At 40.9% G+C, this 6,888-nt stretch overlaps 1 pseudogene; it reads right to left on the bottom strand.

Annotated features, from left to right (window-relative positions):
* Nucleotides 1-4,807, bottom strand: part of LOC105742534 — a 6,447-nt pseudogene extending 1,640 nt beyond the window's left edge.
* Nucleotides 4,808-6,888: the final 2,081 nt, after the last annotated feature.

The following is a 6,888-nucleotide window of genomic DNA, read 5'->3' as shown; positions in this document are numbered from 1 at the left end:
TAAATAAATAAATAAATAAATAAATAAATAAATAAAATAATTTGGGCTGCCAAATAGCTCAGTGGATTAAAGCACCTGCAAGCAAGCACAGGGACCAGGAGTTCTATCCTAGGCCTGCCATGCCGGCCTCACCCCCGGGGTGTGCTGAGACTGAGATAGCAATTGAGATTGGGCATGGTGGCACGTGCCTGTAGTCCCAGCTCTTGGGAGGCTGTAAACAGGCGGATCACTATGAGTGTGATTAGTAGTGAGCCCCTGAATACCCTGTAGACCCTTCCCAAAAATAAAAAAATAAAAATAAAAATAAAATTCACTAAGAGAAAATGCCAAAACACAAACCTCTTCCTGGGTCCTTGGGAAAGCCCCTAGTGCTTTTATCTTTCCAATTTTCCCCTAAATCACAGCACAGCCTTCCTCCTAGGCTGGAGTTCATTCTCACTAGCTTTAAAGGTCACCTGTGAATCCTGTTGATTTCATATCAGCAGAGCCCAGCTGAGACAGAAACAGCCCTCCTGATGACCAAGTGGCCTAAGGAGGAAATGAGTGACTCAACCCAGCTGGCAGCTGCGGATCCCTTTGTGTGTATGGAGAGATGGAAGTGTGTCGCAGCTGTGGGGGCTTGTGATCTTTCAGTCCTGGAGTTTCACTGGATTACTGAATTCAGATAGTTTCTAACACTCATGCTTATACAGAGGCACATTTTCTCTGTGCCACAACCGGTGGTGACCATATATATGACAAATCAAATATTTTGATTAATTCCAATTGGATAGCAAATAAAAAAGACTCCCAGAAAGAAAGTAGCTTAATTTCCTTGTCCACCTATTTTTTTTTTAATCTGTAAATAACCGTATGCCAGGAACTCGGCTCCAAACAATCATCTCATCTATCCTCTGGTCATGAAGGAAGGGCAGTACTTTTACTATTAGCACTTACTATCTCACAGAATAAAGTGGTTTGTTTGGTATTACATCGCCACTTTAAAGCTAAGCTGGTAGTATAAAGGAGTTTTGCATGGCTCCAAAAGCCTTTCATCATTATCTGCTCTTTTCCTTTAAATTTATTTTCCTCTGTTCTTGTTATACACATATGAGAATATAATTTACGGTATATGCATACCTTGGTCTTTTTTGGTCCTACCTAAGATGCCGGAGCCCCAGCAAACCAGATGATGGGACGTGGTGGTGTGCGAGGATCGCCACAAGGTGGCAGCAAAATCTCAAGCTTTTTCTCTAGAATAAAGTCCAGTCTTGTCTTCCTGGATCTACACAGGTGGGGGACTTTCCTTGTTCGCAAAACCTTTTGGCTTCTCCTGTGGCTTCAGAGTCTGTTTTCCATCGCTTTGCTCCGCTGCGTCGCTCACCGCACGTGAGCAGTGCAGCCCTGGTTTGCATTAAAACGTCGCTGCTGCAAACGCGTGGAGAACTTTCTGTTCTCAAATCCTATTCCAGATATAAGTCACGTAAAGCAACTACTCTGTATATCGGACATTGTAGATATTTGTTTCACCACGTTTATTTTGATTTATGAGTAATAAAAAGCTTTCTTGGGCTGCCATTTCATCACTCCTCAAATGTTGGCATCTAGTCTTAAGCAACATCGGACTCCCTTGAACTAACTGAGGGGAGAGCCATCCCGAGGGCGAGAAGACTAAACCCCGAAATGACCTGGTGTTGCCAAGCTGACCTGCCTCTATCTGCCCACAGTTATCATTGGTTACTTGGAGATTTGGAGTGTGTTTACATCTTGGAATACATTTGCACCTTTCATTTTCATGGTGCTTTACAGGGAGGTTTTAAAAAGGCTGCATTCAGCGCTGTTAGCCAGGACGCAAGCTGGGCTGAGCGTTGGGCAGTCCTGTGAGACGGCGGCGCAGTAAGCGCGAAGATTCCTCGATCTGGCAGCCGGCGGGGGCAGGGGCGCCCTCCCCGCTTCCCAAGGCAGACTGCTTTCTGTCTTCCCGAGGAGAGCGGAGGTCTGGCTGGGTGTGTCTTCAGTGTTGGCAAAGACTCTCGGGAGGACAGAAGAAAGATTATCTTGAACCCTTTACTGCTAGACTTTTACTGACCAGAGTCCCTTTGGATCTGTGCTCCTAGCAACGCCTTCGCAATATAAGGTCCCTGTTGTCATTGCAGTCTTTCTTTTATGAGGTCTCAGACAAACATCGGGGAATCCTACAGTTGTACATGGACCAGACAGAAGGCGTAACCCGCGTCAGCATGGAGGTCCATCTGAAGGTTGGGACCACCACTCGGGCAGCCCCCCACTGACCATCATCCCTCAGAAGCCAGCTGGATATTAGTTCTTCTCAACTAATACTTTAAGTCATTTTATTTTATCTTGTTTTCTGTCGTCTTGTTCTGCTTTCTAGAACCTTTTCTCAATTCTATCCTTCAATTCTTTCATGGATTATTTATTTATTTAGAGGCACAAGGTGTATGTAGTTCAGGCTGGTTTTGAACTCACTATTTCAGGCTGGCCTCAAACTTGTGGTAATCTTCCTGCTTGAGCCTCCTGAGTTCTGGGATTATAGACATGAAACACCATGCCTAGCCAGTTCTGTTTTAAACCAGGAATTTATTCTTAGGTCCAGATTCTTCATTTAAAAACAAATTCTCATAGGGCTAGCCAAATAGCTCAGTGGATTAAAGCGCATGCAAGCAGGCTCAGGGGCCAGGGGTTTGATCTCTGGGCCTGCTGTGCCAGCCCTGCCCCGGGGCGTGTTGAGTCGGCAATTGAGACTGGGGGTGGCGTGTGCCTGAAATCCCAGCACTTGGGAGGCTGTAAACAGGAGGATCACTGTGAGTCCAATCTAGTAGTGAGACCCTGGACACGCTATAGACTCTAAAATAGAGGAAAAAAACAACAAAGCAAAAAAATTCTCATAGAAATTGATACACTGGTCTTAAAATTTATATGAAAACTACAGAGACTAAGAGTAGCCACGATGTCCCTGAAAAAGAAAAACAAAGTTGAAAGATTCATATTTATCAGTTTCAAAACTTACTGCAATGTAACAGTAATCAATGCTGTATATCCCTTAACTAAGGATAGATATATAAGTTAATTTAAGAGAATTGAGAGTTCAAAAAAAGAAAAGACAAAACTTTAAAAAATATGTGGTAAGCTGACTTCATAAAGTGTTAAGACCATGTACTAATGGGAGAGAACAGGTTTTTGAAACAGGGTCTCACTATATAGTTCAGGCTGGCCTCAAATAATGCTCCCGCTTCAGCCTCGTGAATACTGGGATTATAGGTACATACCAACATGCCTGGTTCCATGAACAGTCTTTTGAATAAGTGGTCCTGGAACAATTGGATAGGTGCATGCAAAAGAATAAAGCAAGATCCTTACCTCATATCAGAGATACCAAATGCAAAGGCCTAAATTAAGAATCAGATCTATAAATTGTGCTGGGCTTGCAGGCCTGCATCACCACACCTGGTTACATCAAAAGTATAAAACTCTTAATGGTAAACCTATGACCTGGGATTTGCCCATAGATTCTTAGATATGACTCCAAAAACACAAACAACAAAAGAAAGTAGATAAATTGATACTCCATAAGAAGATAAAAAATTGGGGGCTGGTGAGCTAGCTCATTAGACTAAGCACCTGCTTAGGCAAGTGCTGGAACCCGGGTTCTATCCCAGGTACCACATGTTGGGGTGGCTCTGACCCCAAGTGTCCTAAGCCGGTGACCGAGACCATCCTTCCATACAGCAGACATCACTTCAATCATATACTAATCTCTTTTGTCAATTTCAGATTCATGCAGAGTGTTTTGAAGGCGTTCAAAGATTGCGTTGATTCTTCTTGGTGACACTTGTGTTAATTTGAGGCCACATTCCTTGAGAAAACCAATAGCCACTTCAACACTGTCATCTGTGGGTCTTTCCAAGAGCAAAGTGAGCATCTCTAAGCATCGAACTTTGTGTGCCACATTTGGGTTAATGAGATGTGCTACAAATTTTGAAGCAGTCAGACAAAGTTGCTTATCATTTCTTCGATAACCTTTTTGAAAATTAAGAATTAACCTCTTGAGGATTAATTCTCCAATTTGTGAAAAATTTGAGTTGGTAATCACCACCAATGCTGCATAGACATGTGAAGATTGAAGATGTGCTCTGTGCTTGTAAAACAGATCTGGATCGCAGTCCTCTTCCTCTGACTGTATGTTCTTGAAGAAGCTCTTGGATAATAATACTTACATTGGAAATGTTGACGTTGTTGATAAGACCATTGATTGACTTCTTTAAGGCCTCCCAGCTCATCTTCTGGTATGCTAAGCTGTTTTTATCTGTAATCTGCTCTTGCATCATCCTGAGTTTTGCACGAGGAATGTACGCTCCACCGGTGTGAGTAAAGAGTGGGTCCAGCTCGTCTTTCTTCTTCTTTGCAGCAGATTCATCCTGAGCTGAACCCTGGTGTACTGAGACATCTGGGCTTCTCCCCGGAGACAGGGATTTCCAGGACACTTCTCTCTCTCTCTCTCTCTCTCTCTCTCTCTCTCTCTCTCTCTCTCTCTCTCTCTCTCTCTCTCTCTCTCTCTCTCTCTTTCTCTCTCTCTCTCTCTCCCTCTGCCTTTCTCTTGGTCCCTGCTTCGGGAATCTACACCACCATCATAAGAATGTCCTCTTCTTGAATGTTCGTAGTCTGACCTGCTGTAATCACAGTGATCTCTGTCTTGGGGGGACCTTGTTCTGCGTATCTGTCTTCAGTGGAGGAGGTCTTCTGATAAGTTATAATTTTCTCTTCTGTTGTGACCGGAAGAATGCCTGATCTGTGCCACATTACTTCTCATTTTCTGTTTCCAGTTGATCTGATAAGCAAAACTCAAGTTGGTCCAAGTTACAAGTACTTAGTGGTCTGAATTCCTTGATGGTTTACTTTTTCTGTCTGCAAACACTAAAGATCTACTCTGCCACCATGACACCGGAAGTCGAAACTTGTACAATTTAATGATGAAAAGAAAACAGAATTTTAAAAATGAGCAAAAGAGTGAGATAGTGAGGTTAAGATTGATAGCCCAAATCGTTTGATAATAACAATAAGCTTTTCTTCTGGATGGTTAACAACCTAAGTTTGCAGACCAAAATTAGAGAAAAAGGAGGGATACAAGGAAAGCCAACATTTTGGCCCTACCCTTCTAAGGTCAATTAAGACTCAGGACATATGAGAACTTGTACTGTAACGTCATGTACCTCGGTAGTGTCCCAAATTTTCTGATCAAGAAGATTATGGGGCCAAAGAGGAAAGTGATCGATGACATAGAGTGGGCCTAAGGAGAGTCACATGGGGAGAAGATACTCTCTCAGGCTTTCACAGAGAGCACATTGGCCAAGCATTGGCCATGACTCATCCACATGGCTGCACTGATAAAGGTTCTACAATCTGAGGTACAGGATCTCAGGACAAATCCTGAGGGCATTTCACTGACCTTCTCAGACCAAAAAGCTACAACTCTTGTTGCATAGGTCCTGCTTTACCTTGGTCTTAACTATCCAGCAGAAAAGTATGAAGACAAAATTATAAGAAATAAAGCCATGCTGTTAAGTTGAGCTGTGGGGGACTCAGGTCAATAATTTCTGACATTGCCAGTTAAACAGAAGACCCAATGCTATTATGGGCTACTGGACTCTTTTAGAATATTTTGCTGAGTTTACACACCTATAATATTCAATAATGGAACTTAGAAAAAATGGGGTATACAGATGAATGTCCATTTTGTATCTGTGTATTCAAAGTGGTTGGGATAGATATATAGTTACATTCTGTTAATGAATAGAATGATTTGTTCTAATGGTGTTTGTAAATAGGATCACAAGTCCGCATCTTGTACAGCAATTAACCACTAAGAAGAACATGTGCAGTGTATTATTTGTTGAAAAATAAAAAAAAAAAAGACTAGATAAATTACTGAAAGAGGGAATGAATGAAATAAAGTATAAAGCAAGACAAAAAAAAAAAAGATTTACTATGACTTTCTGAGACCTTCAACTGAAAAAAAGGCAATGGTCAAGTCCATGTAAACTAGTCAAATCTAGCAAAATAAAACTTAGAAACAAAAGCAAAAAATAAATAAATAAATAAATAAATAAAATAAAAAAAAAAATAAAAATGAGCAAAAGATCAGAGTAGACATTTCCCCAAAGACGAATTACAAATGGTCAATAAGCACATGCAAAGATTCTTAGTATCCTTAGTTACAGAGAAATACAAATCATAACTATAATAAGATACTTCACCCCACTGGAATAAAATAAAAATGTGAGATAATAATAAGAACTGGTTAAGACAGAAAACTCAGAATTCTCCTATAGTCCTGATAGGAATTGCTTCTTTGGAAAACAGCTTTGCAGCTTCAAGATGTAAAATGAAGGTAGACCTGGTAGCACATTCATGTAATTACAGCTACAGGGGAGGCTGAGAAGTAAAGGCCTCAAGTCTGAGGCCAGCCTAGGCAGTTTAGCAAGACCTTGTCTCAAAGTTAAACTATGAAAAGGGTTAGATACGTAGCTCAGTGGTAGGCCATTTGCCTAAAATGTAAAAGCATTGGGTTCAATCCCTAGTATTGGAAACTAAAGTTACATGTAAAGTTTTCATAGTAAATATATAACCAAGTAAGGATATATGAAAATATATAAATGTCAAAACTTGTACATAAGTATGCACAGTAATATTATTCATAATAACCAAATTTTGGTAGCAATAACCCAAATATTGACCTAATTAATAAATTGTGCTGTACCTAAGCAATGAAATATTATTCATCCTCAAAGAGGAGTGAAATACCTTCAATGGTGAACTAAATAAATATAATACTATTATATAGGGAACCGGGGAGATGGCTCAGTAGAATAAGTACTTCCCTGGCAATTTCAA

This window comes from Octodon degus, unplaced genomic scaffold (genome assembly GCF_000260255.1).
Source record: "Octodon degus isolate 3935 unplaced genomic scaffold, OctDeg1.0 scaffold00058, whole genome shotgun sequence".
Taxonomy (NCBI): domain Eukaryota; kingdom Metazoa; phylum Chordata; class Mammalia; order Rodentia; family Octodontidae; genus Octodon; species Octodon degus.
The sequence above is the reverse complement of the archived record's forward strand: the minus strand, read 5'-3'. Positions and strand labels throughout refer to the sequence as shown.